The sequence below is a fragment of the Gopherus evgoodei genome, chromosome 5 (genome assembly GCF_007399415.2).
Source record: "Gopherus evgoodei ecotype Sinaloan lineage chromosome 5, rGopEvg1_v1.p, whole genome shotgun sequence".
Classification (NCBI taxonomy): Eukaryota; Metazoa; Chordata; order Testudines; family Testudinidae; genus Gopherus; species Gopherus evgoodei.
In genome coordinates, this window is record NC_044326.1 from 15,319,342 (window position 1) to 15,341,317 (window position 21,976).

Genomic DNA, 21,976 nt, shown 5'->3' on the forward strand with positions numbered 1-21,976 from the left:
GCCCTCTGGAATCAAATCTGAAAACACTCTGCTAGCGGCATTTTAGCAAATCGCTTCAAATGGAATCATTTAGCCAAACTTACTGGCTGGTGTGACTCCACAGCCTTCAGAAGAGAGACCCCAGTTGTGAATTTGGCCCACTCAGTCAGTGCCCATTTATGGCTAGCATGTTTTTCAGATACCACTGCCAAGGGTTAAAATGTTTACATGCCCCCAGAATTCAAATGGATTGGTTGCATGTCAAATGCCGGTGAGAGAGACAGCTGGAGTATCTAAATGGAGTGCTTTGATCTTACTATCTGTAAAAAAGAGATCATTTGGTTTCCCCAAGAAGCACAGACATTTAGAAGATCCATATACAACTCATGCAAGTATTTGATTAGCAACATTTTCTATTCACATTTAGATAGTTTGTATATAATGCTTACTAAATACATCTATCTGTATCTATATGTGTGTGGTTATATGTATGCATGCTAATATACATATTTGCCTGAATATTTAGAGACACACTAATCTGTTATGTTTATTTGCCAGGAACATTACAGGGTATTAAAGATTTAAGATTATTTTGAATTTAGTGGTAACACCAATACTCTGAAGTCATCTCCTCTCACCATATGCAAATCCTTAGGTAACACGCTGATTGTAACATTAGGTATTCAATATTTTTAAGGATATGCAGACATGAAAACATAGACTTCATAGTACTTTAATCAGGTCTGACACTGATTCAGAAGAGAAGAATTCTAAAATATGACATTGCACAGGGGAAATATTTCTATTCTTTACAGGAGAGGATTTTGTGGTTAGTCCACAGCACAATTGAAATAGATAGCAGATGTTTGTGACTTCAGGCAGTTAACTTTAGTCTTCCTGACCCACTATCCTCTGCTCATTGTGTCAGAATAAATAAATGTTTTTTTGGTACTGGGAAGAAAACAGTTTGTTTAAAACGTATTAGAGAGTGATTGTATGTATCTGCAAATAAACAATAGTCAGTGCTCACATTGTTTAGTGACAGGTTTATGAAGAATGCCAATATTATAGTTTAAAATAATAACCTCCAAGATGAAATAAACATACAGTTAATTAAATGTGAAATGAATTGTACACAAATCTTAACATTAGCATAATGACATTTCTGAGATGCAGTGATATAAAGGAATGTGCTTTCATAAACATGAGTCTCTTTGCAATTGAATGATTGTTATTAACATGTAATATACTTCTTACAATGACTTGCTTAAAGAAAGCTTGATATGACTCTATTTTAGTAATTTTCCTTGGTGTCTATTTTCCACATTAATTTGGAAGCAATATTATATTCATTGTATATCTTTGATTATCAGACTCAGTGAATGAACATTTGTTTCTGTAGTCCTGCTCATCAGCACATGAATTTAGCATCATGGTCTCAGTGTCAAGTGGGCAAATATTTCTAGTTTTACATTATCATAAGACCATCCTCCAGCTACGGTTGTTATAAAGAACTGAGCACCTTGAAGTACGCTTCCAAAAGCGTCTCAACCAGTTTCTAAAAATGTGGGAGGATCTTCGCAAGCCCAGCTCTTGTGCACACAGCTTTCACAACTAAGCATTTTCACAAAGAGATCAAGTAGTTAAATGACTGCATGGTCTCTGTACATGAAACTTGGGCATAAAAATATTAAAAAATGAAAATGTGATCAGAGGTGAAAGAAGGGCATAAGGGAGATTCACCAAAAACTCCATGTAGCTGTGGAAACTACAAAGCACAGAAACAGACATTTTCTTTTGTTGCTAGTCCATCACTGATGATGATGACGGTATTGTTGCCATTCTCATCTATGTTTTCTTTTATAAAACTGGTAACTGCATCTATCAGTGCCAGTTTTGAGCTCCCGAATAAAGGTCATGCTTTTCAAAGGTAACTAGTGATTTTGGGTACTTATCAGAAGATACTTTAATTTAGGTCTCTGTTTAAATGTGTGTTTGTAATTGTGTGTCTTGAGTGATGCATGCAGTTTGGTAGACCCCAAAGCTGAGATTTGGAAAAGTGACCTGTGATTCGGGATGACCAACACGTTACACTTTAAGGGATCCAGCTATTCAGAGGGCAAGTACTCAGCACCTTCTGAAAAATCAGGCCTCTCAAGTTTCAGATCCCCCCCCAAAATGGTGGCACCCCAAATTGCTAGTCATTTTTTAAAACCTTGCCCACTGAGTTGGTGCATCCAAGAAGTTCACTGCTTTAGCTGGTCATCAAAAAAATTGGTAATTAGGCCTAGGTCCTCAAAGATACTTAGGTGCCTAACTCCAATTAAAATTGGTGGAAGTGAGGCATCTAAATCCTTTGAGAATCTGGGCTCAACTGTCTTTGGTTTCAAAGAAGGAAAGGCAAAGCAAGCTATTCAAATGCATTTATTAACACACTGTGCTACAAACAGTGACAGTGCAGCATTTTCTTCAGTAAACTACATACATGATTTTCATACAAAGCAGTGAACAGAGGGAAAAGTACCGGAACAACGACTGCTGATTAGCATGACATGACGCATCAAAGGCTCAAAATAGTATTTCCAAAAACATGTTATTCATTAACTCAGCGGTGCCTGCTATTACCATAGTCACTTTTATGGGTGGGGGGAGGGAGAGAAGGAGGAGAGGGGAAATAGTGGTTTTCAGTTTAAAATGTTAAATTAGGTAGTTCTAGAATGTGGGGAAGGTTGAAGAATCCTTTTTTTCCAGCCAGTTTATTCAGCTTTCACCTGCTAAAGTGCCATAAGAAGGGGTGAGTGGAGAGACTGAGTAACAGAGCAGAGTTAAGGGTACTCACCCAATAAGTGAGACACTGTATTTTGTAGAATATTAGTGAGTCACATTTACTCAAATCAGATCAGTGTTGAGTCCTGTCATGATGGGATCTCAGACTTAATGAAAGTGCTTTTTTTCCTTGGCCACCAGTTCGGGCAACTGAATTTGAACCCTGCCATTGAATGTTCATGAAAAAGAGCTGCATCACCATTGAGAACACCAACCTTCAACAATACTTTTCACTTCAGGAGCAGGTCCTTTTTAAGCCACCCAGTGTTAACTTAGTATTATTTGTTGGTTATACAGTGCCCCAAAGTGGTATTGTAGGGTATTTGGTAAGATGGGTCCTGGCCACGAAGAGCTCACAACCTAATTAGACAGCATATGGACAAAAAGGAGCAGGGGAGAAGGATGCACCATTCCCAGTTATGTTCTTGCCCTACAACCAGTGTTTGCAATGTTTAATTTTTTTTTATCTGTAGCATATATTGGCCCAGAACCCCAATGTAAATCAGCTTAGCGCCATTCTCCAGTTTACACCATCTGAGGATCTGGCCCTTTATTACTGCTACGCTTTGCTTGCTAACCCAATACATGTAGCCTCCTCCAGTTGCTAAGAAGAGTGACTTCTACCTTCAGGCCGTAGTTTTCGTATTGTTGCAACATGCTTCAGATCTGTCTCAATGAAGTCTACAGAAGGTCACCACATATCTAGGTTTATAAGCACACTTCATTTATATTATTCCTAGAATCATAGAATATCAGGGTTGGAAGGGACCTCAGTAGGTCAGCTAGTCCAACCCCCTGCTCAAAGCAGGACCAACTAAATATTAGGCTTGATTAATTACCTTTTTTATTTTCCTCTCAGCTGCTCCCTTTGCATTAACACACTGTAAAAGTAGGAACATACTGTAGCAATGTCCATTCTGATGGATCATGCCAGGGCCCATCTAGTCTGGCATGCTGGCTTCCATAGTGGCCTATACCAAATGCTTCAGAGAATGTGGCCAGAAAGCCCATAACAGACAATTTTGAAATAACTTGCCCACATGACAAAATGTCTTCTTACTTGGGTCAGGTAATGGTTGGTTTGTGGCCTGAAGCATGAGTGTCTATATCCTTTATTGCTATTTTATCTATTGTCTCATTATCCAAATCAATGTTCAAGCCTTTTATGAATTTTTCTAAACTCCTAGCATGAGAAATTTCTTGCGGCAATGAGTTCTATTGGTTAATTACATGTTTTGGTTTTTTAAAATAGTCTTTCCTTCTATCTTTTTTTTTTAAGGTTTTTTTTACTTTTTGGTTTCCTAGAAAGTTCCCTATTCTTGTACTGAGAGGTTAACTAGTAGCACCTGATTTAACTTCCCTGTACTCTTCATTAATTTGTATACACTATAATTCCAGTTATCCAAATTCCTTTTATCCCAAAAATCTTTATCTGAAACCACAGTGTCCCCCAATGTAAGGCTATGTTAGTTAATCACATCCTTTTTAGCCAAAATGCATGGTTAACCAAAACTTTTGGACTTCCCCTGACCATTTGGATAAAAGAAAGTGGTGTTGATCAGATGCTGAGCATACACTATGCTAACACACACCTCTGGTATATTTGACTGGGGCATGCAGTAAAACTGACTTTTGAAAGTTATTTGGTCTTTGAGTCAATGATTCCCCTTCTGCTTTTAAAGCCAGGGCCTCGAAATGGGACATTAACTGTTGCTAATAGGTCTGAGTAAGCTTTGTAGAGTCAAACTCCAAGAACATATTTGCTCCATCTTCCCTCCAGCCCCTCCCTGCCCATTGCTTTTCAGAACTGTGCTTGCATTGAATTCCTTTCCTTTAGATCTGTTCCTGGTCCCTTCCAGTAATCATTTGCCATTCTTTACCCTCTACCCCCTGTCATAAACAGATAGCTAAGGGTTAATGTTCTTTACCTCTAAAGGGTTAACACAGGGAACCAAATACCTGACCAGAGGACCAATCAGGAAACAAGACTTTTTCAAATCTGGGTGGAGGGAAGTTTTGGGTGTGAGTCCTTTGTCTTGGGTCTGTACCCTCTCGGCTCTGAGAGTGATTTTTCTATCTCCAGGTTTTCTAATCTTCTGTTTCCAAGTTGTAAGTACAAGGATAGTAAGACAATAGGTTTATATTGGTTTTTTGTATTTACATGTGTGTAGTTGCTGGAATGTGTTAAATTGTATTCTTTTTGGATAAGGCTGTTTATTCACTTTTTTTCTTAAGCAACTGACCCTGTATATTGTCACCTTTATACAAAGACTATTTTTAATGTCCTTTTTTTTTCTTTTTATATAAAGCTTTCTTTTTAAGACCTGTTGGAGTTTTTTCTTTAGCGGGAACTCCAGGGAATTGAGTCTGCAACTCACCAGGGAATTGGTGGGAGGAAGAAGTCAGGGGGAAAATCTCTTTGTGTTAGATTTACTAAGCCTGACTTTGCATACCCTCTGGGTGAGGGGGAAGAGAGATTAGATCTCTCGGTACTTGTGTTTCCAGGACTGGAAGCAGGGAGTCTCCTAGGGTCATCCAGGGAGGGGAGCCTGGGAGGAAGTAACAAGGAAACAAGGGAAGGGGGTTATTTCCCTTTGTTGTAAGATTCAAGGCATCTGAGTCTTGGGGTCCCCCAGGGAAGGTTTTGGGGAGACCACAGTGAGCTAGGCACTGTATAATTCCTGGCTGGTGGCAGCAATTACCAGGTCCAAGCTGGTAACTAAGCTTGGAGGTTTTCATGCTAACACCCATATTTTGGACGCTAAGGTCCAGATCTGGGAAGAAATGTTATGACACCCCCCCACCTCTACCACCGTGCTGGTTTAACTCTGCTGGCTGGTGTCTTTGGGATGGAGTATTACCAAAACTCTGCTACTCCTGCCTCTCTCCCTGCCTGTCTTCTTACAGTGAGGAGAGGACAGTGGTGGGAGCAGTGAAGGAACATAAAGGAGAATAAAACACACACACCCTTTATGACCCTTCATGCCTGCATAGTTTGATTTACAGCGTAACCGTATGTGATGTTGCACAACTCACTTAACCTCACTCTTCCTCAGTTCACCACCTGTAAAATGGAGTTAATGATATCAAGGTTTTGTGAAGGTAAATTCATTAATGCTTGTGAGATGCTACAGTGATAGACATGCCTTTAAATCAATCAGTAATTTTTCCTGTTCTTAAATCGCCACTATTCCTCCTTCCACAATTAAAAATGGAGACTGATTGCTTTATCATTTCTTTACAACATTCCCCCCCCCCACCCGTCCCACCCCCATGAATGGATGTTTCAGGGCAGCACTCTCTCTGGGACCCCATGTACAAATTCCACAAAAGGGATATCACTCCTAGTGCTATATTAGTTATAACAGATTGCAAAACATGGGTTGGAGGGGTTTGGGAGCGGAGGAGGATTCTTTTCCTTTTGCTGCTAAAGCCTATCTGAATCCTGGCTCTGATCCTATTGAGACAGGAAGAAATGAAGTTAAGATCAGAATCTTTATAGCAGTGGCATATTTACAGATTTTATTTTATTTAGACTTATTAAGAGTCCTAATGCAAGCACTAAGATAGCACCTAAGGATAACTATCCTTAATACAAAGGACATTACTGCCCAAAGCCATTTCACATGGGACTGCACTGATATCGTAAAATAACCCTCTAACCCATGCATCTGACGAAGTGGGTATTCACCCATGAAAGCTCATGCTCCAAAACGTCTGTTAGTCTATAAGATGCCACAGGACTCTTTGCTCCTCTAACCCAGTGGTGGGCAACCTACTGGTAATCCGCTGGCGGGCCGTGAGACATTTTGTTGACGTTGACCATCCGTAGGTCAGCTACTCGCAGTTCCTAGTGGCTGCAGTTCACCAATCTCAGCCAATGGGAGATGTGGGAAGCGGCAGGCCTCAGGGACATGCTAGCTGTTGCTTCTCGCAGATCTCATTGGTCAGGAATAGCAAACCACAGCCAGTGGGAGCTGCAGGGGGCCGAGCCTGCAGAGAGTCAACATTAGCAAAATGTCTTGCAGCCCACAATCAGATTACCCTGATGGGCCACATGCAGTCTGTGGGCCGCAGGTTGCCCACCACTGTTCTAACCCCTCATAGGCATATTAGCCACTGCTGACTACCCCCATTTCCCTCAACCTACTCCTCCCAGAAGGGCCTAGGAAATAGATAGGTCTTTCAGCAAAACCTAAAGAACAACAAATCTGGACTGTTTGAAACTAAGGTGGGGGGATGAGTTCAGAGCCAAGGACCCCTCCCAGAAAATTCCCTGCTGGCAGCTGTTGAACCAGGCGCTGTTGGCTGCAGGGCCTCCACTGAAGATAATTCCCATGAGCTCACATGGAGAGACAGGCAGTGATTCAACTAGCCAGCTTTACTGGTCAAACTCAACCCCAAGGGAGCATCACTGATTGCATTGCCGGCCCTAGACACTGCCCTTGTTGTGGGCTGCCCGTGGAGATGTCTGTCATATCCCTCGTGCAAATGGCGTTTTATTTCTTGCCAAAAAATATTTCACAGAGTACGTCTATAGCGCAATCAGGAGGTGTGAGTGCAGCACATGTGTGCATACCCGAGGTTGCTTTGATCTAGCTACATCCAAGCTAGCTCGAGTAACACGGCAGCAGGGAAAGCCGCGTAGGCTAGCCTCCTGGATAGAACCCTGCCCAGGAGACGGGGTGCATATCTGAGCACCTCGCCCAGGCCACCTCACTAGACTGCTGTTGTTACTTGAGCTGTGGTTGATCTAGACAGATCAGAGCTAGTGTGGGTAGGCCTAAACATGCTGCAGTCACACTATCTGTTTGCTGTGCAGACACATCCATAGACTTCATCTTATCTCATGCCAAAGGATTTGCAATGGACACAACGTTTTGATCCTGAGCAGTGCTGAATCCCTTCTGCAAAGTCCTGAACTTTGGTGGGTGATCAACATGACACAGAATTGGGCTCCTTGAGCCACAATTCTTCCTGCCCAGCCCCTTCTGCTCATTGATAAAATGGTTCTTAAAGTCACTTCTACATACACAGGTATTTAGTTATCTCTCTTCACCAAACACGGTAGCATGGTCCAGTGGGCAGAGCATGCGCGTCAAGTCAGGAGATCTGGGTTCTATTCACAACCCTGTCAGTGACCTGGGGCAAGACACTTAATCTCTCGGTCTCCTCTCCCTCTTTGTTTAAATGAGAGCTCTTGAGGGCAGGGACTGCCTGTCACTATGTGTTACAATGAGACCCTAAATCTTGCTTGGATGTTCTAGGGCTTTCTATACGCCAGTATAATCTATTTCCTTCATCTGCACTGCACAAAGTATCTGGTGCTGCCCCATCTAACTTTTCTGATTCGAAGCCAGTTGCAGTCAAAACTTCTGGCCACATTTAAATGCACTTGAAAATGAGGTTTCACTTAAAGCAAAGCAAGATCACATTGCGCTTTACTAATGGTGCTAGTTAAATCATTTATGTTTTACTGCGCTTGATGCTTGTACTATATAGCCCAGGCAACTCCACTGACAAGACTTTGTTGTCTCCCTGCCCAGAAATAATGATCTCAGACAAATGTATGTTCACTGTCAGCTGGGCTCTTTTTGGTTCACTTGACACGGTTTTGGCAGAAAAGACAGTTAATAAGCACCTACATCTGAGGTCATTGTTGCTATAAAAATTGCACATTCCGTACAATATCCAGATCACATTTTAAAGCTTTTAAAATGTTCTGTCTCATTACTGTGCTACTGTAGGGGTCAGAATAAATCCTATTGAAGCAGACTTCAACTATCTAATCGACACAGGATTTCATGCTGCTAAAGAATATTTATATCACATAATACAGCTGAAAAATGAATATTGCTTTTTAAAAATATTAAGCATAGTTTTTGTGTGTGTGTGTGTGTGTGTGAATACAGGATCTGGGCTAGATCTTGCAGTCCTTACTCAGGTGAGTAGTTCATTGAAATCAAGATCTGGTCCACTGTATCTTTCATATTTTAGTGTTAAAGCAGTTGCAATTCTGGGGATCGATTCTGTTCTCAAAGTTTTGGACTGTCAGGACTACTATAAAGTATGATACACTAAAACAGCCATTCTAACTGCTTAGATCTCCATTTTAAAACTGCATACTTTTGCACTTTTCATTACCAGATAGAATTGGGGAGAGAGGGGAAGAAGAGGAAAGGAAAATAAATGATGGGAAAGAAATGTACCCATAAAAATCTAAATTTCTATCATTAACATAACATATTTTTAAATTACTCTTGGATTATGTGTTTGTTTTGTTTTTGCTTTAAAGCTATTGCATCTGACCCATTCTGTGGTAATTTGAGATTTTGAAAATAATGTTTCACCTTACATAGGTATGAAAATCCAAAATTTTCATGGCTGCGAGAAGGAACAGTTCATTTTGGGTCACTCAGAATGGTCCATTTAATTTTTGACCATTTTGTATAAGATAAAGTAGATTTTGAAATAAAAGTAATTTCAGAATGAAATACTCAAACTTTCAATTCTTAATTTTGGAAACTGTTCTGTCCATTTTTTGTTCCAAAATGAAATTTCATCAGAAATGTTGAGAAAAATTTTGGTTTAGTTGAAATGGCTTTTTCTGATGGAAAACTCAACCATCTGTATTCACAAGAGTAATCCTTGACATCACAAACTGGGAACAGAACTCAAGAGTAAAATCCTGACCCTGCTGAAGTCAATGACAACACTACCATTGATTTCAGTGGGGCCACGATTTCACTTCAAAAGTTATGATTCGACTTCTCTTCTCTGGCCTCAAGCGCACATCGAAGAATGAACTTTAAAATACTGGGTTTCTATTCCTGTTAATATGAATTATTTGCATGACTAAATATTTAATTGCATCAGAATCCAGTTCAAGATCCAGTTTGCTCTTAATGGCTCCCAGCTGGATCTATAACTTTTTAAATGTGTTTTTAGGGACAGAACATTGACTTTAAAATGTATATTAATGGGATGATAATAAATGGAGCATCTGTAACAGGCATTGCAAAGACAGCATTCACTGGGCAATTTTTAAAGACTTATCTGTTGCAGAAATAATAGATATGCTTTTCTGTCAAGTGCTCTCTTTATTTACCATACTTATAAAAATATCTCTGAATTTTCAAAATTATCATAAGGACAACTTTTGATTAAAAAAAGATTAAAATATCAATGGACAAAATTAACTGGTATATTCCCCCTAGGGATCTGTGAAGACAGAATTTATTCTACCGCACCAGAAATGTTTATCAAAACCCAGGTTAATTGCCAAAATAGTGAGACTGCAAACTGAAAATCCTGATCATCCCTAACAGAGCTAACATATGATACCCATGTTCAACATAAATATGTGAGTACTCCTATTGAACTTGTTAAGACCACTCACGTACTGAAAGTTAGGTACGTAAATAAGTCGTTGGAGGATCAGAGCTTTAGAGTTGACAAAATTGTCTTCCTAAGTAATCAATTAAAAAGAGTCCAAGATAGATTATCCTTATTTTAAATAAAATTATTAATATATACATAAAATGCTCATATTGCTAATGTGTAAAGTTTGTATTGCTTAATAGACCACTTTTATCGAGTACACGCACACCCACATGTATATACGTTGTACATCACACTCTTTTCTTAAACTTAAATTTTACTGTAAATTAGACACTAATTCCAGTAACTTTTTTCTTTACATTGTATGTTAAATGTTACCCTTATTAAAAGAGTTCTCACTACTCCACAACACACAGAAGCAAACAAACAATAATATAATAAATAATAACAATAATCAATCAAGGAAAGATTAATTTAAATATTGCAAGCATCATTCTCAGCCAGTCAGTTTTCTTTTACATTGTTTACGTTTGTCATGAAAAACACAAACACTGCGATGGACATGAATAAATGAATACAACCATCAGCAACATCCTGACAGAGGAATGCAGGTATATACATCTCTTATGCTTTTAGCTTCTGACTTCTTTTCCTTTTAAATTTTGACACATGATCTCATTACATTTTTTTCTAAAATACTGAACTTGCTCTTCTAAACAAAATGGATCCTTCATGATGGATGTAAAAAAAATATTGTCCTCTGACTGCTTTTTTGGCTTTTCTGATTGGCCACAGAAAACTAGTTTGATGACTATGAGTCAAATCTGAACAAGATAAAAAAGCTGTCAGCTTCTCAATGAATATTTCTAAATGTACATGATTATTCTGAAAGCAACTAAAATTGAAATCTTCATTAGGAATTGGCAAGTACGTTTTTGGCACAATAACGCTTTTCTGGCTTATCAAGAAAAATGCTTATTTGGTTTTCTGTCTCCTCTCTCTCTAATACCAGGCCCCTAGGAGTGCTAACGTTTTGTAGGATGTATTATTTCCATTACAGGGGCTTTGGACCAATTTTTGGGGATTTTATTTGGTATCATTTTAAGTGCAATTGATACAAGGTGAAGATCAATGTAAACAAATTCAAGGGCAAAGTATGGGGTAGCAACATGTCCGCAAAACAAAAAATAAGACTCTGCAACAGCTGTGTGGTATCAGTTTTGCTCGATGCCGCAAAGACCTGGGGCATTACGCAAGCTGACAAGAAAAGATTTGATGCATTTGATAGCAGGTGTTTCGGAGGGATATGTAATGTCAAATGGCACCACTATGTTGGGAACACTGAGTTTCACAAGAGAACAAGAAAGAAGCATATTATATGCCTCCTAACAAGGAAGTGAGACTTTAGCAGACTGACCATCTAGCAAGCATGGAGCAAAGACGGACAGGGAGAGAACATACAGAATGGAGTCCCTTATCTGGGCTTTCAAGTGTACCATAGGGCTGAGCCACAGCTCACCGAAGTCAGTGAAAAGCCTCCCTATCTTCTCTGCATCTATCTTGTTAGACTGTAAGCTCCCTGGGGCAAGGACCATCTTAGTGTTAGCCCTGTTCTGTGCTGAATACACAGCTGGGACATAAGAAATAATCATAAAAGAGAGAGGAAAAGAAACAATTTTAAAATGAAGGTCTGTGGCCCAGTCCTGCAAACCCTTGCTCTCCAACGAACATGGAAATAATGGTTTGATGAAGCAGGCCCCTAGAGTTTGGCAAACGTGAGCTTAAGCTGTGCAAGGAAAAGGAGTTGGCACACAAAGAGCCAAAATGTACTCTACTAAGCCCATGTGACTCCGCTGACTTCATTGAGGCTCCACAGATGTCAGCAAGAGAAAGGTCTGACCCACAGTAACAATACCCGATTGTTTGCTGTCTCAGTATCTTCCCAGATGCAGATTTGTGAATGAAAGATGAGGAGCATCTTTTTTTTAAAAAATGTAGCCTGAAGAGTTTCAGAGGAGAAGATAATTGAAAACAGATGGGCAGTAGAGCCAGGCAATATGGACAAAGTGGACCTATGCTACGGAAGCTCTAGCAACTGTTATGACCTTTAAGGTGCGAAAGAGGCTGGACTACCAGCAAGTTACATTTGTTCATGATGGAATCAAGAAAAGGAAACTTACACCTTCCAAAGAGTAATTAGAACCACATTCAAAATGATCTATGTTGATTTCCCTATATCAAATGATGTCAAAAATAGTTCACTGACCAAGCTCGGATTTTGCCTTTTCCTTTATTTATTTTTAAAACCTCTTGTTTCAGTTTTTTCAGTTGTCTAACATACCTCCAGCTGGCATAATCTGGTATTGTTGTTTTCATTTGAAAACTCCTCAGATTTCAGTACAAATATTCAATTACTGCAGTAAGGCTTTTAAGTGAGGCAATTGAACCTTTGTCAGCCACCAATTTCAATTGCTATTTCCTAGCTGGTATCTTTTTCTTTATTTTTATATGCAGAGCTCAGGACAGGCTCCCAGAAACAGACTTTCTTTTTAAACTTTTAGTAATAAAAATGTTATTTGCCTGCTGTACTTTATAGCTCACTTTAAGAAAATCAGTGCAGGACAAATGTACATGATTCATCAAATCATTAAAGTATTATAATAAAAATAAGAACCCCCTCCCAAAAAAAACAACCCAAAACCCACACGTTTTAAACTGAAATGTCCTCAGCTTTGGACATACACCAGAATAAGTGACAATAGTCATTAAGTCAACTCAACTGGCCCATCAAACATTCAGTATTTGAAGGAGTTGAGCTCTTAGGTGATTGTCACAAAGGAAAGTTTCACACACATGCTAGAAATGAGACAAAACTGAAGTTTAGCACAATCATGTGCTCGGGACCAGCAGACTGAGTCCAGGGTAGGAGTCACACCAGTTAGATTATTATGACTAAATTGATAATGGTATGGGGAAAACTTCCTTTTTGACTTTGAAAGGACCATACATAGTGCCTATGTTCTGTGCCTGAGTATCTATTCACAAACATAGAACATAACCCCATTGCCTGATGCTGATACATGCCACTGAATTTACAGTAGTTAAGAAAACCTGGTGGAGGCAGCTGTTTTATACTTAGCAAGTCTCCCATTAGAATGGAGTGGACAATTGTCCATCTTTCAGCGCCGAGGAGAGGGAATGCACTTGGTGCAGGCCAGAAAGCTGAATGGAGCGACGGCTTCTGAATTGCATTCTCATTGCACTGTGCCAAATAAAATATTTCATCTTTGTTCAGTTGGGTTGGGTATATAATAGATAGTCATATGTAACCCTAGCTGAAAGGCATTTCAGGGAAATATATAATGTGGATTATAGCCTCTGATGTGATCTAGTAGTATATTATATCTCCCATGTGTACCTATAGTGGAATTGTGTCTCTAATAGAGAGAGGAAAACTAGAGAAGCATTTTTTTTCATACAGGAGGGGCCTGATTCTGCACCATAAATTCATTGGGACCTTTGCCATTGACTTCAGTGGGTGCAGAATCAAACCCTAACTGTATAAGACATTCTATTGTTTAACAAGAAATTGTGAAATGCTGAGTGGTTAATTAGGGTTTCAAGCTTTCTGATTGCAGAAAACCGAACCTTGCCTTGCTTCTGCCCTGAGACTCCATCCCTGCCCTACCCCTTCTCCAAGGCCCTGCTCACTTCATCCCCTCTCCCACTCTTGCTCACTCGCTAATTTTCACTGGGTGGGGGCAAGAGGTTGGGGTGTGGAAGGCGGTGAGGGCTCCTCCTGGGGTGATGGGCTCTGGGATGGGCTCTCAACCTTTCCAGACTAGGAGTCTGATTTGTCTTGCGTACCCCCAAGTTTCACCTCACTAAAAACTACTTGCTTACAAAATCAGACATAAAAATACAGAAGTGTCACAGCACACTGTTACTGAAAAATTGCTTACTTTCTCATTTTACCATATAATTATAAAATAAATCAATTGGAATATAAATATTGTACTTACATTTCAGTGTATAGTACATAGAGCAGTAGAAACAAGTCATTGTGTGAAATTTTAGTTTGTGCTAAGTTTGCTAGTGCTTTTTATGTAACCTGTTGTAAAACTAGGCAAATATCTAGATGGGTTGATGTATCCGCTGGAAGCCCTCTGAATACCCCCAGGAGTACATGTACCCTTGGTTGAGAACCACTGGCGTAGGAGACAGCTATCTCTGCTATACACCCACTGGGGATGCCTCACATGCCAGGGGAATGCAAATCAGGGGACGTGCAGTAAGTTTCCATTCCCTTTGAGCTGCCTGAACAGCACAAATATCGCACCGTATACTAGAGAATATGACCCCGAGCCTTCTGATCTTTCATTATTTACCGTAAATAGTGTCTATGCGATAGGCGCTTCTGGGCAAGTTAAGCCCTTCATGCAATATTTTCACCCGATGCTTTACATCTGAAAAGTTTAGTAACTGTTTTCCTCAGTCACATCATAGCTGTGCTAGCCAGATTATTATTCATTTGTCTTATTGTGGCACCTAGAAGCACTCGTTATACCCCCAGGAGTAGGTGGTGTAAAATACCAAACAAAAAGATGGTCCCTGCCCCAATGAGCTAACCATTCAAGTATAAGACAAGATACAATCGATAGGGGAGTACAAGAAAACAGTAAGGCATATTGATAAGCATGATAGACAGTGGTCTCAGAGCACCAGCAGCCTCTAGATAAGCCTGACAACATTTTGGGGCACAAGGTTCATAGGTCTATTTTTTTCATCCCCACGTGCTCTACCTTTTCATCTTTTATTCAGCATTTGAAGATGCAGTCCTGACAAAAGATCTAATAGACTGTTTTTCACCTGTATTTATACCAATGGCATCATATCTGACCTGTACTGGCAGCGGACATGAATAATTGTGTCAATGGGAAGTGCATTAGCATGACGAGTTGGCATGACAGGGAGATACTCTTGTAAACGTATAATATGTACAATTTTTGAAATTTGAATTATAAGGGAAAAAGAGATGTTTCCACTAAAATATAATAGTGTATTCTTCATTGCATTAAATATGTTATATCATTGAGGATATTGAAAGTCGATGATATTTTGCAACAATCTCAAAACACCTGATGCAATATGCCTGTATTTTTCCTGCCAGTTCTTCAGTTTCTCAAAAGTTTCTCCAACAGCAGCACCTATCTGTGATCATCATGGTGGTAGTCTTGGGCAGACAGGTCAAACCCATTTCTGAAAAATGTCCATTAATTACGTCATTTTGTGTAGAAAGAGCATTGCAAAAATATTGTTTTGGAGGCTTTCATGGTCATCTGGCTCATAGGGTCAGTGTGACAGTGAACTAAGCATGGGAATTGAAGCCTAATTTTCCAATGTAGGGGCACAAATTTAGGCACCCAAGTGAGATCATATTGGCCGTAACCAGTTGTGTCTCAGTTTTCTGATCTGTAAAAATACTTACCACTCATTATGGCTGCATAAAAGATTTACTGTGCTGCAGCTATCAAGTCGGAGAGAAGTGAACTCTCCATGGCAGTATACTGGCTCTACCATGGTTACCCTGGCAAAGCAACCTATTAAGAATCCCTACTTAGACTGCGGAATTCATGATCACTGGATGTCATTGAGTATGTCTTCACTACAATTAGACACCCGCAGCAGGCCTGTGCCAGCTGACTTGGGCTTGGGTAAGGAGTCTGTTTAAATGCAGTATAGATGGTTGGGCTCAGGCTACAGCCCAGTGTCTAGGACCATGTGAAGTGAGAGAGTTCCAGAGCCTGGGCTACAACCCAAGCCTGAAAATCTACACTGCAGTTAAACAGCCCCTTAGCCTGAGCTCAAGTCAGCTGGTACGGGCCAGTTGAGGACGTCCAACTGTAATATAGACATACCCATTGAGAGCAAGAATTGAGAGGATTCAAAGAAGGAATGGACTAAAATTGGTCAAAAAATTTCCACCTTAACATTTTTTTTGTCAGGAAGCATCATTTCCTCACAATAAAATTTTCTGGGGGAACGTGTTAATTTGGGAGGGAAGGGAGAAATTTTTTGATAAGGGTCAAAACAATTTTTCATTCTGAAAATGTTATTCTATGTTATAAATTATAAAAGGAAAAAATGGGAAAAAATCAGAAAAAAACATTTTGATTGTATTGAAATGGAACATTTTGACTGACCCAAAACAATGATTTATTTACCGACTGCATTTTTGATTAATGGGAAATGTATTGGCTTTGTCCTGACCTGGAAAGAAAACCAATTTTGAGATGTCAGAATTTCTCATGGAATGGAAATCCCAACTTTCAACCAGCACTTGAACGGACATTAATAAGGATAATAAAGACTATGCAGTTATAACAGTAAATACTAAAAATAACAAAGTTTTGGAAGGGATTAAATCCTCATGCTTCAGGAGTTCAGTCAACTGCTAACTCCTGGGGGCTAGGAGGAGACTGATTGCCTTGCAGGGGCTGTCTTACGCCTTCTTTGGAAGCAGCTAGTACTTGCCACTGTCACTGACAGAGAGGGTACTGGCAGGGCTGGCTCCAGGCACCAGCTAAGGAAGCAGGTGCTTGGGGCGGCCAATACAAAGGGTCGGCACTATGTCTGCTATTGGAGTGGCATGTCCGGGTCTTTGGCGGGAATTCGGCAGCGGGTCCCTCAGTCCCTCTCTTCCTCTTTGAGCTGCTGCTGAACAGGAAGACAGGAATGAAGGACCCGCTGAAGAATGGAGCAGCGCGATTGAGCTGCCGCCGAAGTGCCGCTGATCAGCTTTTTTTTGTTTTCCCCTGCCGCTGGGGGCGGCAGAAAACCTGGAGCTGGCCCTGGATACTAGGAAACACTCTGAGTCTGATCTAGTATGGCAATTTCTTTGCTACTTTTAAGAGGAGTGTGAGGATTTAGTCAAAGGGCTTGATTCACCAGTGCAGATATCCTAGATTTTTTCAGCACGTACTCAGTGGCTGGAAATTTGTCCAGAGATTACAACTGGCAGTTTCAAGGGCCCCCAAGAAGAAATAGAACTGGCCATGGAAGGATGAGACCAAGACAGCCAGGGAACAGGTTGTCCTGTTTATCCCCTAGGCAATCTTGGCCACTGGGGAATCCTATTGAGTTGCACTCCCCAGTGGAAACCCCTGGGGAGACCAGTTGTGCAAACAGCACCTGTCCTTGCCTGGTATGAATCCGTGTTGCTGGCGCACAGGATTTCTAGGCCCCTGCTGGCACAGACAGCTTGTAATTTGCATCCCCTGGCGTCAGTGGGCATAAATTAAGCCCAATGTTTGTACAGCACTTTGAAGATGTAAAAGGACTAAGGGCACAGCAAAACTAGAGTGAAACTGTATATGCAAGTATCGCTAATGTGCAAAATATTTGTGTGTGTGAAGAATCCTATGAAAAATTCCAGAAATTCAAAGAAATCTCTCTGTATGTATGTTTCCAGCCCTGCTGTGCTAATGTGAATTGGGAGTCATTCCATTGCCATTAACAGAGCTGCACTGGTGAGAGAATAGAATCAGGCACATAATTCACACAAATCATGTCTGAATCATGCAAATCATGTCTCGATTAGAAACAGCTGTTTTTTCCCAATGCTAGAGGCCATCTAACATTTAAGGCTCTGGCTAGGTAAGTATCCTCTGGTACAAAGAAATAGCTGATGCCAAAATTGCTATGATCATATGAATTTCAAAAGGTGAACAGTCACAGAGGGCTCTTCCTCAGACCCCACTGTCCCACCCCCAAGTCTAGTAGCTGGGGTTGGTACAGGAAGTTCTTGGCAGGGGCACTGGAATAGTAGCAGAGCAGCAGGGTGGTTGCTGCTGCTGCTGCATTCCTGTGGCTACATCACCAGCCCCACACTGTACTGACCAGCAGCCCAGCTTAATCATAGAAGATTAGGATTGGAAGAGACCTCAGGAGGTCATCTAGTTCAACCCCCTGCTGAAAGCAGGACCAACACCAATTAAATCATCCCAGCTAGGGATCTGTCAAGACTGACCTTAAAAACCTCTAAGGAAGGAGATTCCACCACCTCCCTAGGTAACCCATTCCAGTGCTTCATCACCCTCTTAGTGAAATAGTGTTTCCTAATATCCAACCTAAACTTCCCCCACTGCAACTTGAGACTGTTGCTTCTTGTTCTGTTATCTGCCACCACTAGGAACAGCCTAGCTCCATCCTCTTTGGAACCCACCCCCCACTTCAGGTAGTTGAAGGCTGCTATCAATTCCCCCCTCATTCTTCTCTTCTGCAGACTAAACAACTCCAGTTCCCTCAGTCTCTTCTTGTAAATCTTGTGCCCCAGCTCCCTAATCATTTCTGTTGCACTCCCATGGACTCTCTCCAATTTGTCCACATCCCTTCTGCAGTAGGGGGACCAAAACTGGATGCAATACTCCAGGTGTGGCCTCACCAGTGCCGAATAGAAGTAAATAATCACTTCCCTCGATATGCTGGCAATGCTCCTACTAATACAGCCCAATATACCATTAGCCTTCTTGGCTACAAGGACACATTGCTGACTCATATCCAGCTTCTCGTCCACTCTAATCACCAGGTCCTTTTCTGCAGAACTGCTGCTTAGCCAGTTGGTCCCCAGCCTGTAGCAGTGCCTGGGATTCTTCCTTCCTAAGTGCAGGACTCTGCACTTGTCCTTGTTGAACCTCATAAGATTTCTTTTGGCCCAATCCTCTAATTTGTCTAGGTCACTCTGGACCCTATCCCTACCCTCCCAGCATACCTCTCTCTCCCCACAGTTTAGTGTCATCTGCAAACTTGCTGAGAGTGCAATTAATCCCATCATCCAGATCATTGGTAAAGATGTTGAACAAAATCGGTCCAGGAAAGACCCCTGGGGCACTCCGCTTGATACCAGCTGCCAATTAGACATCGAGCCACTGATCACTATCCATTGAGCCCAACAATCTAGCCAGCTTTCTATCCACCTTATAGTCCATTCCTCCAATCCGTACTTTTTTAACTTGCTGGCAAGAATACTGTGGAAGACGTTATCAAAAGCTTTGCTAATGTTAAGATATATCACATCCACCGCTTTCCCCATATCCACAGAGCCAGTTATCTCATCATAGAAGGCAATCAGGTTGGTCAGGCATGACTTGCCCTTGGTGAATCCAGGTTGACTGTTCCTTATAACCTTCCTCTCCTCCAAGTGCTTCAAAATGGATTTCTTGATGATCTGCTCCTTGATTTTGCCAGGGATTGAAGTGAGGCTCACCAGTCTATAGTTCCCCAGGTTCTCTTTCTTCTCTTTTCAAAATATGAGCATCCAGGACCTCCCCAGATCGCCATGAATTTTCAAAGCTAATGGCTCTGCAATCGCATCAGCCAATCATCCAGGACCTCCCCAGATCGCCATGAATTTTCCAATCATCCAGGACCTCCCCAAATCGCCATGAATTTTTTCCAATCATCCAGGACCTCCCCAGATCGCCATGAATTTTCAAAGCTAATGGCCAATGGCTCTGCAGTCGCATCAGCCAACTCCCTCAGCACCCTTGGATGCATTAGATCTGAACCCATGGACTTGTGCACGTCTAGCTTTTCTAAACAGTTCTTAACCTGTTCTTTCACTACTGAGGGCTGCTCACCTTCTCTCCCAGTGCAGCAGTCTGGGAGCTGACCTTGTCTGTGAAGACTGAGGCAAAAAAAGCATTGAGTACTTCAGCTTTTTCCACATCAGCTGTCACTATGTCGCCTCCTCCATTCAGTAACACTTTCCCTGACCTTTTTCTTGTTGCTAACATACCTGTAGAAACCCTTCTTGTTACCCTTCATATCCCTTGCTAGCTGCAACTCCAATTGTGCCTTGGCCTTCCTGATTACATCCCTGCATGCTCTAGCAATATTTTTACACTTCTCCCTAGTCACTTGTCCAAATTTGCAGTTCTTGTAAACTTCCTTTTTGAGTTTAAGCTCACTGAAAATTTCACTGTTAATCCAAGCTGGTCGCCTGCCATATTTGCTATTCTTTCTGCACTTCAGGATGCACCCTCAATAAGGCTTCTTTAAAATACAGCCCAGTCTCCTGGACTCCTTGCCTCCTCATATTAGCTTCCAAGGGATCCTGCCCATCAGTTCCTTAAGGGAGTCTAAGTCTGTTTTTCTGAAGTCCAGGGCCTGTATTCTGCTGCTCTCCTTTCTTCCTTTTGTCAGGATCCTGAACTCAGCCATCTCATGGTCACTGCTGCCTAGGTTGCCACTCATTTCTACTTCCCCTACTAATTCCTATCAAAAGCCTCCCAGCTCTTTCTCCTTATCCATGCTACAAAAGGATATGGGAAAGACATGTTCCTAGCATGCAGAAGGTACAGCCCCAGACACAGATGGGCCTCCCTCACATGTCCTACACCACATGGTTTCTGTTACACCTGGAGTTCTCCATGACTGCAGATGATGGATCATCAGTAGCCCCGGACACAGGAAGATGTCCCATGGGATTCTGAAGACTGGGCAGAAACTTTTAGTCTTAAAAATGGGATTCTCGAAAGTGTTTAGCAGTGGCTTTGTTTCACTCCCATTGAAAAGAATGGGAGTTTTCGCATTGGGCAGTTGGCCAACATTGCAGACTATTGCAAATTCCACTCTACAAATATACACTACTGCAGTCTTCTAAAAGGAAATCCTTCTTGTTTTTCTCTTCATGGAACAACTTAATTAGGCATTTACTTCCACTGAGATCAATGGTGCAGGATCGAAAAGAGAGAGAAACTTGGCATAACCATATTTTCCATTTTCACATTGCATTTCATCGACACAACGTGGGTGTCTTTCATGTGATTCTACTCTAGAACTTCACTAACACCAGTGACACCAGCATAAATGGGTTCTCTTTTTGTATCAGGAATATTGTGCATGGCATAAATCTTCATTTCTTAAACACAAATGTCCCCTCAGAAATAACCTCCAGTATGAAAACTAGAGTCCTATCTGAGGTACACAGGAGGCCCATTTAACATAGTATCTGAGTGTCTCACAGTCTTTACCTCACAATATCCTGTCCACTAGTTATTATTCCAGTTTGACAGAGGGGGAACTAAAGCAGAGAGAGTCTAAATGATTTGCTCAAAGGAAATCTGTGGTAAAGCAGGGAATTGAACCTGGGCCTTCTAAGGTGCAGGCTCTAACCATGGGACGAGCCTTCCTCTTTTCAGCATAGAAATACCCATTCAGCCTAGCTTTTTAAAGATAAGTATTTTTTTAGATCTAAGACTGTGCTCAGCCTTGTAGAAAGCTAAAAACAAAACAAGTCCTTATCCTGAAGATTTTACAGCTTAAATATTTCATTATATGAGAATTTTCAAAGGAGCTGTAGTTTTTAAAATGAGATCCAAGGTGGCAACATCCAGGGATTCTGTACTTTGTCTAGTATCAAAGGAGTAGCCATGTTAGTCTGGATCTGCATCTGATGAAGTGGGTATTCACCCACAAGAGTATATGCTCCAAAACTTCTGTTAGTCTATAAGGTGCCACAGGACTCTTTGTCTCTCTGTACCTTGTTTGTATATCGTAATTTAGAACAAATATCCATTTATCTCTGTTTTCAAAAATACTATTAAAGTATCTGTATGTTTTATTACAATTCACTAGGCATTAGTGTTTTTATGTGCTAAATGTTTTTATGCTGCACAAAGCAAATGTTAAACACATACACGTATTAAGCACGTATATGGAATATGTGCTGGGGTGGCATAGAGGTTTTTATCAGAAAGTTTGGGGTAGGCACGTGACTCACAAGTGGTAATGTCATGAGTAAGCAATGCAGATTAAGTGTGCCAATAAA

At 41.0% G+C, this 21,976-nt stretch overlaps 1 long non-coding RNA gene across 2 annotated transcripts in view; it reads left to right on the top strand.

The window, feature by feature from the left end:
• The first annotated feature begins 269 nt into the window (after positions 1 to 269).
• The window catches only part of LOC115652345, a 30,538-nt gene continuing 8,831 nt past the window's right edge, over positions 270 to 21,976 (top strand). The window contains exon 1 of one of the 2 annotated variants that reach the window (XR_004000606.1): positions 270 to 371. This is a non-coding gene — a long non-coding RNA (uncharacterized LOC115652345). Of the gene's footprint in view, positions 372 to 10,045; positions 10,169 to 21,976 lie in introns of those variants that run through there. The other variant, XR_004000607.1, reaches the window with a different exon arrangement.